The sequence below is a fragment of the Eriocheir sinensis genome, unplaced genomic scaffold (genome assembly GCF_024679095.1).
Source record: "Eriocheir sinensis breed Jianghai 21 unplaced genomic scaffold, ASM2467909v1 Scaffold275, whole genome shotgun sequence".
NCBI lineage: Eukaryota > Metazoa > Arthropoda > Malacostraca > Decapoda > Varunidae > Eriocheir > Eriocheir sinensis.
In genome coordinates, this window is record NW_026111582.1 from 182928 (window position 1) to 203575 (window position 20648).

Here is a 20648-nt window from a genome sequence, read left to right on the forward strand (position 1 = left end):
AGGCGAAGGCTCCTCCCCACCCCCCCATCCCTCCAGCCAAAGCTGGCAGGAAAGGACAAAGAACCATGCAGCATGGAAAAACTGCATGGAATTTATGTAGGAAAGAGGAAAGAACTACCATTACTGCTACCACTAACCGGGCGATAAAATCGGACAAGGACACCAGTATTCGAAAGAACTTAACGTTATTACGACAATGAGTAATATCTTAGTTGCTGGTTGGATTCAAAACACTTGTCTAATCTATTCTTGAAGGCCGTAACTGTTGTACTATCAACGACATCACAAGGTAGAGAGTTCCAAACATTAACAACTCGATTGAAGAAGAAGTGTTTAGCTTCGTGCGACGAGAATCTTTTACCACTTATCTTCAAATTGTGATTTCTTCTTGTTCTATTTGATCGATCAATTGTAAAGTAATCTTCCGCATTAATATCACTGAATCCTTTGAACATTTTAAACACTTCTATTAGATCGCCTCGCATTCTTCGTTTTGATAGGCTGAATAAATTTACTTCTTTAAGCCTTTGTTCATATGACAAATTTATCAACCTAGGAATCATCTTTGTTACTCTTCGTTGAACCCGTTCCAACTTTTCTATGTCTTTTCTGTAGTAGGGAGACCAAAACTGTACACAGTACTCTAGACGGGGTCGAACCAACGAATTATACAGTTTTAATATTACTTTTTCCGATTTATTATTAAAGACTCGTCCGATGAAGCCAACCAATTTATTTGCAGTTTTAACTACCTCTGAACAATGCTGACCGGCCTTTAAATCGCTTGATATAGTGATTCCAAGATCCTTTTCTTTACCTACTGCAGAAAGTTGTTGGCCATTCATTACGTACCGAACGCGATTGTTATTTTTTCCGATGTGCAACACTTTACATTTGTCAACGTTAAATTTCATTTGCCATTGATTGGCCCAACGTGCAAGTCGATCTATATCTGATTGTAAAGCTTCTTCGTCGAGTATCGCAGTTACTTTACTAGCAATTTTTGTGTAATCAGCAAATTTTGATACTTTGCAAGTGAGCCCATCATCGATATCATTAACATAAATTAAGAAGAGCATGGGGCCAAGCACTGATCCTTGAGGTACGCCGCTTTTGACATCGAGCCAGTTAGATGTAACACCGTTTATAACTACTCTCTGTTTCCGCTCAGAGAGCCAGTCCGCAAGCCAATTGTGAATGTTACCCGAGATACCGTGCGCCAGTAGTTTGCTGAGCAATCGTTGGTGGGGGACCTTATCAAATGCCTTTTGAAAATCCAGATATATGATATCTACTGATCTGCGTTCATCGAACACCTCAAAAATAGAGTGAAAAAAATCAAGTAAGTTAGTCAAACACGAACGTTTACTACGGAAGCCATGTTGCGAATTATTTATTATATTATTTTCTTCGAAGAATTTCACCATATTGTCGCGAATGATAGTCTCCATTAACTTACAAACAATAGATGTCAGGCTAATTGGTCGATAGTTTCCAGGATGAGACTCGTCCCCCTTTTTGAAAATTGGTGTGACATTTGCAAGTTTCCAATCCGACGGAACTTTTCCAGCTGTTAAAGATTTATTGAATATGATGGAGACCGGTTTACAAATTTGATGTTTGATTTCTTTTAAGACCCTAGGGGTAATTTTGTCTGGACCAGGAGCTTTGCTTACTTTAATCTTTTCAATTGTGCGTAAAATGTCACTTTCTACGAAGAGCACGCCACTTAACATCTTTTCGGTCCTTCTAACCTCCGGCGGTTGAGGTGATAAACAATTTTCGTCGGTAAATACGGATGCGAAAAAGTTATTTAGGATTGTAGCCATTTCATTTTCATCGTTCGTGTGGTTACCATTTTCATTAGCAAGCGGTCCGATACCACAAGTGAGTGACTTTTTATCATTTACATAGCTGAAAAATTATTTAGGATTAGATTTACTTGTTTCCGCTATATATTCTTCAAGGTTTTTCTTGCTTCGTTTTATTAATTTCTTGGTTTCGCGGCGAATTCTGTCCAACTCTAGTTTGTCAGCCTCGCTCTCAGATGATATTACCTACTGTATACGCGTTTTTTAAGAGATAGGCTATTTTGAATTTCGTTATTCCACCATTTGGGTTTCTTCTTAGAAGCTGAACGTCTGTTACGATAGGGTACGCATATGCTTATGGCATTGTTCAATATTGTGGTGAAGTCCCCCCAAGATTTATCAATATCTGTTTCCGCCGTGATTTCAGTCCAGTCAGAATTATTTAGAATTGATGGGAGTCTTGCAAAATTCGCTCTCTGATAATCAGGCATCTTTTCTTTACTAGGAGTTACTTTACTTTCTTTCATATTGATGCTGAATGTGATTGTTCGGTGATCGCTAGAACTAGAAATTGGACCAACATTTACTTCGTTAACTAGATCAGCTGTCGTTGAAAAGATAAGGTCAAGTATATTATTTTCCCGAGTCGGTTCTTGAACGTGTTGATGTAAATCACTTTCTAGTAAATTTGTGTACAGGTCGAGCCCTGTATGACAGTTCAACGGTTCACCCCATCTTTTCACTGGCAAGTTAAAGTCCCCAACAATTACTGCCTCGCAACTGCTAGTTGTTTCTTGGCGGTCTGTAGATAAGTCCAATTACTATTCTACGAGATTTATTTTTAATTTCAATGAAGACCGTGTCTACATTGGTTATAATATCTGTTTTCACGGATACTGGATGGAGAGAGTTGTGGATATAAAAGATAACGCCTCCACCCTGTCTGTTCTCTCTTTCATGACTAAAAATGGTATAACCCGGTAATCTATATTCCGCAATGAAATTTCTATTTGCAGTGTCTATCCAGGATTCTGTGACTCCGATGATGTTATAATGATTTGTAGCTGCGAGGACTTCTAAGTCTTCAAATTTGTTACGTAGGCTACGAGCGTTTACATAGCAAGCTTTAATGTGATTCGAGTCGGGAGTTTTTCGGGTTGAGTGCACCCTTACGGTGGAGCTGCTGGTGTTCTCGCCTCCGCGTTTTTTGGCTTTCGAAGAGCCACTTGGTCACAGAGCAGCCTCCCGAAACGGGCTGCTCCAACAGGGTTTAAGTGAATGCCATCAGGAAGGAACAAGTCCGAATCGTAGTAAAAATTGTTCCACAAGTTAGCGAACTGGACGTTTTCTTGTGAGCAAAGGGACTGAAGTCTGTTGTTTGTGCTGAAGGCCTTACTGTAAAAGCTAGATTCGGCACCGACCCTCGGGAGGATTCCTGAGATTATGATGTTACTGGCATCCGTTTTACGTTTATAATGCTTGATCCTGCGGCGGTATTTCTCAAGCAGTTCCTCAGAAAGGGTTGTCTTTACGTCATTTGTCCCCGCGTGAATGACAAAGAGGGTGTTTCGGTCGGCATTTCTCGTGACATCATCGCACGCTGCGGTGATGTCGTCCAGTCTGGCACCTGGATAGCAGTAACGTTTTCTGCGGCCGTTTGATGAACGACCACAGAACTCAACCAGCTGGCCACGCACCATGGAGTCCCCAACTAGGCGAGTCTCGAACTCATCATCCATGGTGTCTGCCAGCACCTGGAACCTATTGAAGGTAGTGGGGGTCAGTAAATCCTTGGTTGCCTGCTTCGGTTTGGCTCCATTCCTTACAGGTTGGAACCCGACATCCTGTGAAGCAGGAAGAGGAGCGTTAAGTGGGGCAGGCTGGAAGTTGTCCTGTGAGGCAGGCTGGGAGTTAGCCTGTGAAACAGGCTGGGGGTTAGCCTGTGAGGCAGGCTGGGGGTCAGCCTGTGAGGCAGGCTGGCGGTTGTTCTGTGAGGCAGGCCGGGGGTTAGCCTGTGAGGCAGGCTTAGGGTTAGCCTGTGAGGCAGGCTGGGGGTTAGCCTGTGAGGCAGGCTGGGGGTTAGCCTGTGAGGCAGGCTGGGGGTTAGCCTGTGAGGCAGGCTGGGAGTCAACCTGTGAGGCAGGTAACACGTCCTCCCGTGAAGCAGGAGGGTCGTCTGGAGAGGGCACAGTCTCAGTGGAGGGCCTCTCCACCATCGATAGTGGAGTCACTGCCACATTTGTTAAAACAAATTCCTGAAGGGCTACAAATTTCTTTTCAAGATCATTGTGCTTGACTTTCCACTCAGTCACAGCCTTCTGTAGATGTAATCTTTGAACGCAGAGGCGGCAAGTTTTACTCAGCTGGAAGAACTGAGCTGCAAAACGTCCGGGACAGACGTCACACGAAGGCATTGTTAGAATTTTAAGCGAGTTAACAGTTTGGGCAAATATTAAAAGCGCTTTCGAAATACTTTAAATTGTGACCATAAATTGAATTGTATAAAAATTGTGCATGGAAATTACATACTGCTGTGTTAGATGCCTCCAATACTGGGAGTTCGCTCCCACAGGGTCTTGAAAACGCCTCAAAGACCAATCGCTTGTCCTGAGCCTCGGTCACGAGAGAGACTTTCACAACCCGGCGCTTTTCAGCTATTGTCCTCGAAGTTTTGTCCCATAGCACGGGGCCGGCGTAGTCACACAGAGCAGAGCTGGCAAGGGATGAGAGGAATCAGCAATTCATTCCCACTTTCCGAAACGTCTAACCCAACTCTGCGACCCTTTCGAGGCCTGGCCAGTGGCACCTGTCACCAGGTGTTCTCCACCAACTCTAGAGAGTATCAGACGCCCTTCCTGAGAGACCAGAAGACTGAAATATTCCTTGAGTATAAGATAAACCCTCAGAAACTCCACCTAGAAGCCGGGAGGTACAACCTCAAATGGCCCACGGAAGATATCTCTTTCAGGAGAAAAAAACAAGAACCATCTGTTATGCAGAATAGAGATGGGAGTACCGTCGATAGAGGGGAGGGACGGGGAGCTCACACCGACAACTGGTTCCCAGGGAGGCTTTTATTAGTGTAGAGGTCGCCACAGTCCTCTACACCGCAGGCCTAAATAATTAGGCACGGTCCAGCTGACTAGGACCCTGGAACTTCAGCCATTGTCTCATAAAGAGATCCTCTGCCTGCAGTCCAATCCACCACTGCTGCTGCCCAGAGGCTTCACCGTGACCCTGGCACGGGAGACAGATCAGGTATTACACCTTGTCCAAGGGTGACCTGAGACTATGCAGGGCAGGGACGTCTAGTTCCCTGAGGTGAAAACAATTCACCCGCATACCCGGGGAAGGGGGAGGGAGATTGAGGAAGGAAACTAGGGAGAGGGGAGGTTGGGTGCGAGAGGTGTGAAGGAGAGAGATACGAAGGTGAGGAAGGAAAGGGAGAGAAGGAAGGGTAAGTAGAAGGTGAGCCAGAAAGGGGATGAAGGAGGTGAGAGAGGGAAGCGAGAGGGAAGAGGGGAGGGAGGGGAATGAGAGTAAAGAGGAGAGGAGAGAAGGAAAGGAAAGGGGGAGGGGCGAGAGGGGAGGCAGGAGCGGTAGAGGAATGAAGGGAGGGAGGGAGGGAGATGTATGTGGTAAGGGATGGGAACGAGAGGAAGGGGGAAAGAAATGGGGTAGGGTGAGTAGGGAAGGGAAGAAAAGTACAAAGGAAGGAGTACAAAGTAAAAGCAAACAGCAAAAGACCTCCTGGTCCTAACCAAGGAGAATATGGAACAGGAGAGGGGGCGTCTATGGGAGACCGTGGGTGGGTGGTGGTGTATGGCGGTTGCAACAGATGGCGCAGGAGCAGCGTTGTTTACATCCAGGCGCCTCCCCCCCTCCAGACCCACCCCAACCCCCAGTACCCATCAGCAGTGTTGCTACATGGGATCAAGCAGCAAATGTTGCTACTTTTTTTTCTTCAGTCTGGTTATTTCCCATTTAAAAAAAATAAAAATAAAGGTAGATAAATATTAAAATGAACAGTAGGAACTATATATATATATATATATATATATATATATATATATATATATATATATATATATATATATATATATATATATATATATATATATATATATATATATATATATATATATATATATATATATATTTACTTGGTAGATATAGCCTGACTGCATGTCATGAGTAATGCTATCATTGTTATATTATTGTGCCGCAATTATATTACTTTCTCTGCATTTGTGGGAGGCTACCAGTGGTTAGATGTGTTTTATGTGTTTAACATTTCTGTATACATACTGGAATGAGCCAAGGTTGTAGCCCTACTGCCGTTCTTTAAAAACTATGTGATCATGTTTCTCTTCCAAACTCATTGTTTTAGCACGCACGCTGACTTCCACCAGTAATGATTTACATTGAATCATTGGTTTGTGGGGGAAAGAGTGGGTGGATATAATTATCTTGGTCTAACTTATACTGTTTATTATACCGCTATTCGCAGCAATATCTTTCTCTGCTCCGATTGCAACGCTGCCTCGTTCAAAAATCATAACACCGACGCGGCCGCAACGTTTTCCTACACACGGCATCTCCAGATTCCTCCCCACTACCACCTGTCAGCCTCGTCCACGTAGCTATCCAGTCTACTTCTAAAACAAGCTATCGTCCCTGCACTCACTATGTGATTGCTGAGTCTATTCCATTCCCCCACCACCCTATTACTAAACCAATGCCTGCCCATTTCCCTCCTAAATCTATACTTTTCTAGTTTAAGTCAATTACTGCATGTTTTATCTTGCCAAACATCTTATGCAAAAGTTAACCAACATCTCCACTCTTCCATCCCTTACACTGATAAACTTTGGAACAGCATTCCTTCGTCTGCATTTCCTCCTGCCTATAATTTGACCTTCAAGAAAAGTGTATCAAGACTCTACTTTTGTCTGTTTGGGAGCGGTGAGTAGTGGGGCTTTTTTTTTCTGGTACGCTTTGTTGCCCTTGAGCTGTCTCCTTTGTTTAAAGAAAATAATAATTAAAGAAATAGAGGCTGGCCGCCAATGCTTCCAACACATTTTGGTGCCAATCTACAAGTGGCTGGTGACTGTATCTCAGCAACCTGCACGCATCTATGCCATTCCTATCACTGTGCATGGAGCAAGCTTCACATAACACTCAGACAGAGACAGTTTAATTATGGTTATATTTCAGACTCAGTTTATTGTTCAGTCTATTAGGTGCAGTGCTGTTAATATTGTTAGTGGTAGTATTAGTACAAATAATGTATTTATTTTCATTAATTTATCAATATTTATATATTATATTATTAGTGTTTGAAAATTCCAATACTAATATTAAGATAAACAAAAATATCAGAAATATATTTATACTCATTAATTATTATTGGTTTTCTTATTATTACTTCCTTCAATGTCCTGGCACTTTGAGATCTCGTGCTTTTCCGTCTAGCAGCCAAAATTGTGGTCTTTCTGAATGTGTATGTCCTAAGTCTTCTTTGGTGTAACTAGCTATATAACATCAAAATCTGCATCTCTCTCCCTTCTCACCCAGTCGTCCCCGTACATCCTTTCAGTATCCAGAGAATTTCAATTTACATCTTGTAATCACTTAACTAATGCAGTGCAATCCTCATCTCTGTATTTTACCGTGTGGACATACTCTTTCCTTCCCTGTTCCACTGTCGTATGTTATTCCACATCTAACACAACCACATCCCAACAGATCCGAACACGTCCGATATCATCCAAGAGAATGTGGCAGCTGAAGGGGAGAGTCCAAGAAAGAGGCCAAGGGTGAAGACATCTAGCCACCCCCTGAAGTACATGGCAGCATCCAACCCTCTTGGTGAGCTGCAGGAATGTGCTCCCCATTGCACTGCACCAACTCCATGTACTGATTTTGGAATGAATACTTCATCTAGTGCTTGTTGATTGTTGTGTTATTAATCTAATTATGACTTCACAAAATGGACTGTGCGAGTCACTTAACACATGCCCTGCTCAACATCACTTTTAAGTTGCAGAATTCCTTCATATGGATGCTGATTTATGTATCCTGAAATGATTGAATATTGATTGTCTTAACATTTTTTTGTCCATGATCACTGAACCATGTTACGGTATGTCTTTGGGTGCAGATCCAGGAAATGAGTTTGGGGGGGACGTCAGACTTTTTGCGGGTGGAAGGAGCATTAGCATTACCGATTAGCCATTCTCGGCAGTCCTGGTCTTGAAAAACTGGTGGAGTGACCTAAATCAATGGGTATAACGGCTTGGACTTTGTGCCAAAGCATTGTTCTAGCCGCAGCGCGGTTTTGAGCTAGTTTTCCTGTATCACTCAGGACCACTGGGGGGGCCCGGGACCCCTGGGCCCCCCTATGGATCCACCAATGTAGCTATGTCTTATAAAATATCTATCCTTTACAGTCTGATGGTGCATCCTTCTAGGTTGTCAAGTTTTAGTAGCTACTCATGAGAAGTATTCCTTATAATGATCATTGATTTCCAGATGCTTTGCACTAAAAAAAAGTGTCGTGAAACCTGCCGCAAATAACAATCAGCTGTAGTCAACCCTGGCTTTAAAGAACCAATATGGAGGAAGGGGGTGATGTTATATCCAAAAATCTTTTACATCTGAAGAATCCAACCTTTTTGTGTGAAATAAACCTTGTTTGTTACATGAACTTAAAAGTTCACAATTTCCATACATGATTCTTTTTTCCTTGTATTTGATGATTAATCCTGGCATGTATTTCCATTATCAGTAGGTAATATATAGTAACAAGACAATAATACACATTATAACAATGTATATATTATAGCCCAATGAGTGCACGAGATCATTTACCTCATCAGTGGCGCCAAGTCCGGGAGTCCTTCCCTAAATTCTTTGCCCGAATTTGTGACACCAAGTATAATAACTAGTTTTAGTGACCATTTGCATCCATTTTTCACTTTGATTAAAAAATTGCCTCTCAACAGGGTGTGAACTTGATGGGGTTGGAGGAAACTCGACTCGGCCATCAAGCTCACCACAATATAGTAAGGAACCTCTTGTTCTCAGTGATAATTTATCCTCTTTAGTTACTGTTCCGTGTTGCTTGAATCACAAGTAATGTGTTGGAAACATTACAGAATAACATACCTCACTTCTCTGCATACAAATTGAGTTCAATATTTAACTGTTACACCAGTAGGCTACATATCTTAATAAAAAGGTATGTAAAAAGGCTGACATTTTGAATGATATATTTAAACTCTTTATTATGTTTCTATGGCTGTAGTACCGTTACGATTAGTCGAGTGATCAGCATATGGGTCTTATGTTTTTGATAGCATAGGTTCAAATTTTGCCAAAGGCTGGCAATTGATAGTAACAGTAGTGTCCACAGATACCTTCCTGTTTCTTGTTTATCCTGTTCCACTTTAAACCATGACTGGCCAATCTTTGAAGAGGTAGCATAACCTTGAAGTGTCACTAACAAACCTTTGTCCATTCTTCTGATGTGATTCTTTATTTTTTTTTTCACCTGCCAATAGCGTCGGTAGGTTTTCTTCAGGGGCCTGGCAGTCGGCCCAGGCCCGTCATGATGCAGGCAATTTTTTTTTTAAAGTGGCGCCATTTAGTATTGGCTCATGCTGCCGCCCGGAACTCATTCTTGATTCACTTGGATGGTTTAGCATGGCTTAGGTATGACTAACATTGCAGAAACAGGTAATTTTTAGATTTTTAGTGTGGCAACACATTGACAAATGTTTTAGTATGGACTGAACGTCAAAGATATATATGGTAAATGGGTGCTTGTAGAGCTTGACATTATATCTGTCAAGAGTCTCCAGTTGTATCCTCTCCCCCATCTCCTGAAAATATTACTCTTGTCAGGCAATCTAAGTGAAGCCTTCCATCGAAGCTGGCGTGCAGACATAGTGTCAATGCTTAGATTCACTGTCCTTAGAGCACTGAAAATAATGCAATTACATGCACATATTTTATTATTTAGAATTGTGATTAATTGTGATTAAATATTTGTCATGTATTTTCAGACATGAAAAGTGAAAATTGCTGCACACAACAGCCTGCCGTCTGCGCCGGGAGGCAAGGCAGCTCAAAGCCCAGGCTGTTACAACTCCTGGGCAGTTTTTGCCAGAGCCAGCACTTTTTTAGATCCAATAGGGATGGATTTTTTCTGAGGTCAGGTTCAACATGCTGCAAGATGCCAAGATCTAAGCCTAATAGGAGATATGGGTTACAAGAGAGGAGGTTTGCTCTGGCTTTATACTATCAAAGTCCAAATGCTAATAGATTTCTAAGCACAGTATTTCACTTGCCTTCAGTTTCAACACTTCACTCATGACTCAGGAGTATTTCAGTAAATGTTGGCTGGAGCAAACAGACTCTGACAGCCCTGCAGCAAAGAGCACAGGCTTTGTCAAAAGAAGAGAAACTTCGTGGGATTTGCCATTATTTACTATTACTATTGTTACGCCAAGATTTTTTTTCCATATACTTTGCCAAATATTGCAAGTAATGTACCATTGTTGGGCTTGCTTGTTATAAATCAGATCTTGTTCATTTAACAAGCTTTGGGTGTCTGCCACTTTCCAGTTGTAATGCAAGGAATCATTTATCTTCCCTGCCAGATATCACATGTAATGCACCATTGTTGGTTCTGCCTGTTATAAATCAGATCTTGTTCAGTTAACAAGCTTTAGGTGTCTGCCACTTCCCACTTGTAATGCAAGGAATCCCCTGCCAGATATCGCATGTAATGCACCATTGTTGGTTTTGCCTGTTATAAATCAGATCTTGTTCAGCTCACAAGCTTTGAATATCTGCCATTGTTTATTTCAGGTGTAATGCTTGGAAGCATTTGTTCTCTTCCCTACCCAACAGTATGCAATGCTTTATTGTGGATTTTGCCTGTTATGTTTAACCTTGTTCAGGTAACAAGCTTTTGGTGTCTGCCTTACCTAATAATGTGCTGCAGTGACACTTGTCTTGGTTTCATAATGTGAAATACAGCATGTAATTTCATCACACTAAGTGTCTATCATCACGTGTCTGGCATCATTAATGTGGCTTCCAGGAGTAATCTTGTTTGTATTACAGCATGCAAATTCTTTCTGCTTTATATGATATACATAATCACAGGTATGATTTTTTTTTCTGACAAAATGTAATGGCAGTTGATGTATCATAAATGATATGTTTGTGTGCGCATTGATATGTTTATTTGTTCGTGCGCTTGTTGTATGTATTTTGTTGATGACGTGGCGTTTCTGCCTTCCTGGAAGGTGTAGCCATTGTGAGGAGTCAGCTGTGCTCCAGTGTTTACTCCACCGCCACCACCTCCCTGTCCAGGATTTTGTGCCATGTGTTTGGTGTTTGTGTATTGACGGGTGGCGTAGGACTTTGTGTGATAAAGGTGTGCGCCGGTTCGGTAGGGAGGTGGTGGTGGTCAGTGCACTGACGGTGATTTGTATGCCGGGCACTTGGTACTGCCTGACGGCCAATTAAGTAAGCTATTTATCTATTTTATCTTTGGGGCTTGGGAATTACAGGTGTTGAGTCACTGACTGTGAAATGTTTGGGATATTGTGATTTGTAATTATATTTGTGATTAGTTTGGTGGCAATACTGCCCAGGGTGACTGGTTATTTGACTGTGAAAGTGATCGGTGTGAAGTTTTACGCTTGTTGTCCATCGTAAAGAATAAGGCCACTGCCAGTGGTAATAGTTGTTAACTTAAGGTTGAGGCACTGAAACCCCCTAAGTTTGAAGGAGATTTCAGAGAATATCCTAATTTTAAAGACGATTTCGTCAACATTATTGTTTGCACTCAGGCAATGTCTGGGGGAGAGACCCCTGGAAGTCATATTATGATGTGAAAAAGACTATGAGGAGATGTTTAAAAGACTAGACAAAGAATATGGAGACCCCAGAAAATTGTTTGATCTTGTTATTAGTGATCTGAGGTCTTTAAAGGTAATAAGAGATGGAGATGACAAAAGCTTCGTTAACATGGTTAATGTAATAGAACGTTGCTTTTTAGACTTACAGAAGGTTAATCTTCAAAAGGAAATTAATTATGTCAGCATTGTTAGTATGGTTGAAAGGTTATTGCCTTGGATTCAGAAACGTGAATGGGTAATGACAGCTGACAAAATTTATGATAAGAATGAGTTATTTCCAGAACTGCTAAAATTCCTATTGTGTGAGAAAAGGGTAGTAGAATATTCTGAATCCAGTGTTAGAAAAATGAAGTCAGAAACTTCAAATGTGTGTAACGTCAGAAGATCACAGGAAGTAGATGATCCAGATTTGCATGATATTGTGAAAAGAGTGCAAGAAGATCAAAGGAGTATGTACAATACATTAGAAGAAATGAGGGTTCAGTTTGCTAGTAACACCATCAGTGCTAACAGAAGAACAATTGGTAAAAGATGTTGGGTGCATGAATTTGACGGGCATGACATAAATGATCGTGGTAAATTCAGATCCCTAAGCAACACTGAAAGTTTAGAGATAACCAAAAGGAAGGGTGTATGTTTCCGATGTTTAGGGGGAAAATATGTCGCCAGGATGTGTAGGTCTGGTTTGATGTGCGATATGAAGGATAGTGTAGGTAGTGTTTGTGGCAAAAACCACCATCCACTACTTCATGGATCATTCATCAATAATGAAGTGTCAGCCAATTCAGGTAGCTGTACGAGTAACAAGGTCATGTTATGTGTTAGCACCATATACAGCAATTGTCAACCACTCACTGTTTTGTGGGACTCTGGGTCAGACATTACCTTGATCACTCATAATATGGCCAGGAAACTACATGCTGAGGGTAGAGACATCTTGATGTCGATGGTTAAGGTCGGAAATGTGACTGAAAGATGTGCTAGTAAAGAATACACTATAAAGATACATGACAAGGCAGGTGAAGAATACGAATTGAAGGCCGTTGGCATGGATGAGATAGCATCACAGGTACCACATGTTGATCTGTCTCGGTTGCCTGATATATTTCCTGATGTTGACATGGGGATGATTCGACCTAGTTGAACTCAGGCGGTTATGATGTTCACTTGATTGCATCAAGGAACCGGGTTGCACCCGTGAAACAGATAACCATACCAAGAATGGAATTATGTGGAGCAGTTCTTTCTTGTAGACTGCGTGAGTACATTGAAAGGGAATCTAATTTGAAGTATAGTGAAGTCATGCACATTGTAGACTCAACAATTGTACGTTCACAGATACAAAAAGAATCACATGGGTTTAACACATTTGTTGCTTCTGAGTGGTGGTGGGTTGAGTCAAAGCATAATGTATCTGACCTTGTAACAAAACCTTGTGAACCTTACATGCTTAGTAAGGATTATTTGTGGCAAAAGGGACCAGAGTTTCTGAGCAGACCTCAGACGAAATGGCCTGTCTGTCAGTGTTGAAGAGGAGCTGCCTGATAGGAGATCAGTAACCCTAGTGTGTTCAAGAGGAGATGAGAATATCTTGGGTGAAATAAACTTGGATAACTTCACTAGTTATGTTAAACTTTTGAGAGTGACAAGCAGAATTTTGTCATGTGTGAAAACCAAATCATTTAAGGGAGCGTTTGGTGAGCCTTCAGCAGAAGACATAAAAGCAGCTGAGTGTCTGTGGGTAAGGACAATTCAAAGTGACATGCTTGATTGGCAACAGAAGTATAAGAGACCTGGGCCTGCTCTTTGGAATGGAATTATAGTAGTGGGTAAGATGATTGCCAAGTGGCTCAAAGATAACTGGAATCAAGAGCAGTACATCTTACTTCCAACTAAACATCCATTCACTGAACTATATATGTTGCATTTACATCAAATTGATCGTGGTGGGATAGAATCTACCCTAGCAAAATTGCAGGCAAGGTTTTGGGTTCCAGGGGTGAGGAGAATACTAAGATCAATTAAGAAAAGGTGTGTACTATGCAGAAAATAATATGGAAAGATTGAAGATCAATGTATGGGTCAAGTCAGTGATGTTCGTATGAAGCCCACACCACCCTTATACCACACAGCCACGGATTTGTTTGGTCCCTTTACTATAAGAGATACAGTGAAACGGAGAACCCACGGAAAATGTTTTGGGGTCATTTATGCTTGTTTAACCACCAGGGCTGTCTTCCTTGAAATTGCTGAGAACTATAGTACTGAGGCATTCTTAAGAACATTTAGAAGGTTTGTGAGCATTAGAGGATATCCATGTACAATACATTCAGATAATGGACCGCAGTTGGTTGCTGCTAATAAGGAGCTAAGGGTTGCCAGCAAAGAGTTTGATTTGAACACTCTCTCGAAATTTGGAAGTGACAGGGGTGTTAAGTGGGAGTTTAATAAGTCCAGTGACGCCCCCTGGCTGAACGGTGCTTGTGAGAGTTTGATTAGGCTGGTGAAGAATGGTTTAATTAGATCAATGGGAGACAGCGTTCTAGCCTTCGGTGAGCTTCAGACCATAATGTATGAAGTAGCGAACTTATTGAATAACAGGCCAATTGGTATGAAACCGGGGTATAGTATAGAGTTTCGTGCATACCTATGCCCTAATGGCTTACTGCTGGGACACAATAACTCACGGGTTCCCACTGGATCATTTGCCACCAATGAAGATCCTGGGAGGCGTTTACATTTTACTCAATCTATTGTGAACTCTTTCTGGAAAAGGTGGCATAGGGACTACCTCCCTACACTGTTGATCAGACAAAAATGGCATGTTGAAAAGAGAAATGCACGAGTAGGGGACATTGTGCTTGTACAAGACCCTAACCCAGTAAGAGGAAAGTGGAAGCTAGCACAGGTATCGAAGGTTGAACAGAGTAGAGATGGTATGGTTAGAGAAGTGAAGCTCAGGTATAAAATCTGTAAACCTGGAGATAAGTATCATGATACTAAAGACAAGACTATGAATAGATCCGCCCACAGACTCATAGTGCTTCTCCCTGTTGAGGAACAATAATCTTTTGTAACATTATAACTAAATTTCATTGTAGGCGGGAGTGTATCATAAATGATATGTTTGTGTGCGCATTGATATGTTTCTTTGTTCGTGTGACTTGTAATTATATTTGTGATTAGTTTGGTGGCAATACTGCCCAGGTCTTAATAGGTGGTGATACCTGGGTGGTGATGGTCGTCGCCAAACTGCTGAAGCAAGCTGGTAACGGTCTGATATACCGGGACTAGGGCGATTGGGCCGTAGGCCAATGAAGTGAGTTATGTCTAATCATTTTTTGTGTATGGGAATTGTTTACATTGTTATTGTTGGCTCAGAAATATTCATCTAATGCTAGTACGTGAGGCTGTGTGTAAAATTTCGTGAATGACTCATGCCATGCTGCCCATACAGGTTGAAATAAACGATTTGACAACGCTTGGCCTATATTCGTCCTACAGTTGATATTCTTGACTAATGCCTCATAAACCTTGTGAAAAATAATGCTTTTTTGAAGAGGCGGGGGGTGGACAGAGAGTGATTTGTTTGGTTGGTCAGTTCAAGGAGTTTCATATCAAATGATTTTATTACATCCAACTTTAATGTGTGCTGAAAACATATATTTTATTACATCCAACTTTAATGTGTGGTTCCTGCAATAAATGATACATGTTTACTGATGTAGCCTATGAAATACATATCACTCTCTGCCCTGTAATTTGGTGTGTTACATACTGCAGCATAACTTTCCTGCTATTTTCTTACACTGTGAGTTGCCTTATTTTGTCTAATTTGTTTTTATCATATGTGCCTCCGCTGCATAGTTGTGCCTACTGAGCTTCATATCTTCATGACCCTAACACCAAGGTCAGAGCTTGTGAGATCATACCGTGTCCTACATCCCATTTTCACCTCCAGGCTCGGCAGTCTCAAAGGACCACCAAGTTATTGTATTCCATTTAAGAAAACTCATGTGTTACCTTCTTGATGTCCTCTATCATGTATTTCAGCATGTTTTATGGTATTTTGCTCTTATCTCGATGTGCCTTGCAACATTTTTATACAGTTTTCATTGTATATAACGCACCATTGTAGGTTTTGCCTGTTATAAATCGGGTCATGTTCAGTTAACAAGCTTTGAGTGTCTCCCATTGTTTATTGCAGTTGTAATGCTTAGAAGCTTTTGTTATCTGCCCTGTCAAGCAGAATGCAATGCTTGCCATTATCTGGCACTTGTACAGTTAGTAAGATTTTTTTTCTCAGCTAAGAGCATTCTCCAAAAGGTAAAGGTACGGTTGGGGGCATACGCTGTAGCAGCGCGTGGCCTCGGTGCTCATCTCTGTAACATTGGCCCTTGAGCCTGTGGTGTTAGGGAACCCATTACCCTGGGAAACAGGACCAGTGTGACATCCGGGCTACCAGAGTTGCAAAGGCTTTATAGTAATCTAGCATGCATAGAATGTTGTATGCTTTGCTTGTATTTAAAGCACTGGATAAGTTTGCTACACACACACACACACACACACACACACATATATATATATATATATATATATATATATATATATATATATATATATATATATATATATATATATATATATATATATATATATATATATATATATATATATATATATATATATATATATATATATATATATATATATATATATATATATATATATATATATATATATATATATATATATATATATATATATATATATATATATATATATATATATATATATATATATATATATATATATATATATATATATATATATATATATATATATATATATATATATATATATATATATATATATATATATATATATATCTATATATATATATATATATATATATATATATATATATATATATAGATATATATATATATATATATATATCTATATATTTTTTTAAACGTGCAAATAGTCTCGCTCTTGACGACGTTTTGAGGCAGACCATTCCATACATTGATGGCACGGCTGAAGAAGAAGTGTTTTGATTTATTTGAGTTGAAACGCTTCCTCGTTATTTTGTATCCATTGTTTCTTGTTACACTTGATTGAGAGACTGTAAAATAATCATGAACATTAACATTATCGAATCCCTTGAAAATTTTAAACACTTCTATAAGGTCACCTCTAGCCTGCGCTGTGATAAGCTGAATAAGTTAAGTTCTTTAAGTCTGTCTTCGTAAGGTTTGTTTCGCAGTCCAGGGATCATTTTCGTGGCTCGACGCTGCACCCTCTCGAGTTTATGAATATCCTTTCTGTAATAGGGAGACCAAAACTGAACGCATTACTCAAGATGTGGGCGACCTAGCGAATTGTACAGTGTCAATATTACTTTTTTCTGATTTGTGTTCAAATGTACGACCAATAAATGCGATCAGTTTGTTGGCAGTTTTTACTACTTCTGTGCAATGTTGACTCGGTTTAAGATCGTTCGAAATTATTACTCTAAGATATTTTTCTTTGTTGGATTCAGAGAGTTGCACTCCGTTAATTTGATAATGAAAACGATCGTTGTTCATTCCGATATGCATAGCCATGCCACTATAAACACTTGCCTGCACCACAACGGGCTGGGCCGACCATCAGGCCCTACGACGCAAGCCTACTGGCACAGGCGAAGACGTAAAAAAAAATAAAATAAAAAAAAATACAATGAAAACAAAAATCATATCGCAAAAACAAATATCAAGTCCAAGTTTAAGACACCTCCAACACCAGTTCCAACAATTACATCTACAAGAAGAAGTACAAGGTTGGAATATAGTACAATATCACCGATACAAAACACTAACAACAGAAATACAGAGAGAAAGAGAAAATATCAGACAAAAACTACACCCAGTCACTAACAAAACTAACAAAAAGTATCACGATCCTCTAAAACTTTGGAACCAGGTCAATAAACTTGAAGCAAAGAAAACACCAGTAAAACAACATCTCATCCGAGTAGGTAGGAAGACACCTACTGAACGGGCGCAAGCCACTCCCGGTGAGGTATATATGGGAGGTGAGAAGGGAGCTGAAGCCCTCCAAAGACCCTTCCCATGTCCTCACTAACCGTTTCCCTATTGTCTCACTAACACCGGAGAGTAGTTCAGCATGCTCTCTAAAGACAGATCCTCTCTTTATCCACACCACACTACATTCACACAACATATACACCTTTTCCCAAAATTAAAATTTTAAAATGGGGCACATACACCAAGCCTCGGGGTCCCCGCCTGGGGGGGGGACTACAAATTCCCCCAGGGAGGACTCCCTTTCTGGCTGCCGACCCGAGAGGTGTCTTGATAACTCCTCGAACCTCTTTCTTGTCAATTTCTGCAACATTAGCGGTCTTCGCTCTAATTTTCATTCTGTGGAACATCATCTCTCCTCCTCTAAACCTCACCTTCTCTTCCTTACCGAAACACAGGTTGCTGAGGCTACTGACAGCAATCTCTACTCTGTTCCCTCCTACTATCTCTATCCTAAATTTCAATCCAAAGCTGGATGTTGCGCCTACGTGCGCAACGACATCACTTGCTCTCGTGCCCACGACCTTGACTCTTCTGAATTTTCCACCATCTGGCTAAGACTTCACTGTCATTCTATTACTAAATACATCTGTACTGTTTATCTCTCACCTAACTCTACCAACTATGTAAAATTCTTTGACTATTTGAATTCTAAAGTGGAGTACATCTTGACCTACTCTCCCTTCGCTGAAATCTCCATCCTAGGAGATTTCAATGTTCACCAGCAGCTTTGGCTTTCATCCTCTTTCACTGACCATCCTGGTGAACAAGCCTACAACTTTGCTATCCTCAACGACCTAGAGCAGTTGGTCCAGCACCCTACACGTATTCCCGACCGTCTTGGAGATCGGCCCAACATTTTAGACCTCTTCCTTACCTCAAACCCTTCTGCTTATTCTGTCAAACTGTTCTCTCCGTTGGGCTCCTCCGATCACAATCTTATTTCTGCATCCTGTCCTATCGCTCCTGTACACCCTCTGGACCCACCGAAGAGGCGATGCTTCTTGCATTTTGGTTCAGCTCGGTGGGACGACCTGAGGATGTACTTTTCCGATTTCCCGTGGAATGATTATTGCTTCCAGGATAGAGACCCCTCTGTGTGTGCTCAGCGCATCACAGAGGTGATTGTCTCTGGAATGGAGGCATACATTCTTAGTTCTTTCTCTACTCCTCACGCTAAAAAGCCTTGGTTGGTTTAATCACGCTTGTTCTCGTGCTGTCAATGATAGAGAGGTAGCTCACAAAAGGTATCAGAGCCTTCAAACTAATGCTAATTATGAACTTTACATTTCTGCCCGAAATCGTGCCAAATCTATTCTCCGACTAACCAAAAATTCTTTAATTAATAGAAAATGTCAAAACCTTGCTTTCTCCAACTCTTCCCGTGACTTCTGGCATCTAGCCAAAAACATCTCCTCCAACTTCACCTCTTCATCTTTCCCTCCACTCCTCAGTCCTGACGGCAACACTGCCGTCTCATCTATCTCTAAGGCTGAACTCTTCTCTCAAACTTTTTCTAAAAACTCCACTCTGGACGATTCTGGGCATATTCCTCCTAGTCATCCCCCCTCTGACTCCTTTATGCCTGTTATAAAGATTCTTCAAAATAATGTTTTCTATGCCCTCTCTGGCCTCAATCCTCAGAAGGCTTATGGAGCTGATTGAGTGCCTCCTATTGTCCTTAAAAACTGTGCCTCCGTGCTGTCACCCTGCCTGGTCAAACTCTTTCGCTCTTTCTGCCTGTCAACATCTACCTTTCCTTCTTGCTGGAAGTATGCCTTCATACAGCCTGTACCTAAGAAGGGTGACCGCTCCAATCCCTCAAACTACCGTCCTACTGCTTTACATTCTTGTCTATCTAAAGCTTTTGAATCAATCCTTAACCGGAAGATTCAAAAGCACCTTTCCACTTCTGACCTTCTATCTGATCGCCAGTATGGGTTCCGCAAGGGGCGTTCTACTGGTGATCTCCTAGCCTTCTTAACTGACTCTTGGTCATCCTCTCTTAGCCGTTTCGGTGAAACTTTTGCTATTGCGCTGGACATATCAAAAGCTTTTGATAGGGTCTGGCACAAATCTTTGCTTTCTAAACTACCCTGCTACGGTTTCTATCCTTCTCTCTGTACCTTTATCTCCAGTTTCCTTTCTGACCGTTCTATTTCTGCCGTGGTAGACGGTCACTGCTCTTCCCCTAAATGTATTAACAGTGGTGTCCCACAGGGTTCTGTCCTATCTCCCACTCTTTTTCTGCTTGTTCATTGATGATCTTTCCAAAACGATCTGTCCTATCCATTCCTACGCCGATGATTCCACTCTGCATTATTGAACTTCTTTTAATAGAAGACCCACCCATCAGGAACTTAACGACTCAAGACTAGAGGCTGCAGAACGCTTAGCCTCAGACCTTACTATTATTTCCGATTAGGGCAAGAAGAGCCTGGTGTCCTTTAACGCCTCAAAAACACAGTTTCTCCACCTATCCACTCGACACAATCTTCCAAACAACTATCCCCTATTCTTTGACAACACCAAGCTATCACCTTCCTCAACACTAAACATCCTCGGTCTATCCTTAACTCAAAATCTCTACTGGAAACTTCATATCTCATCTCTTACTAAATCAGCTTCCTCGAGGCTGGGCGTTCTGTACCGTCTCCGCCAGTTCTTCTCCCCTGCACAGTTGCTGTCCATATACAGGGGTCTTGTCCGCCCTCGTATGTAATATGCATCTCATGTGTGGGGGGGCTCCACTCACACAGCTCTTCTGGACAGAGTGGAAGCTAAGGCTCTTCGTCTCATCAGCTCTCCTC

At 41.2% G+C, this 20648-nt stretch overlaps 1 protein-coding gene across 1 annotated transcript in view; it reads right to left on the bottom strand.

Moving 5' to 3' along the window:
• Positions 1–20648, bottom strand: part of LOC126991411 (ankyrin-3-like) — a 93842-nt gene that overhangs the window by 1051 nt on the left and 72143 nt on the right. The gene's annotated exons all lie outside the window — the stretch shown is intronic.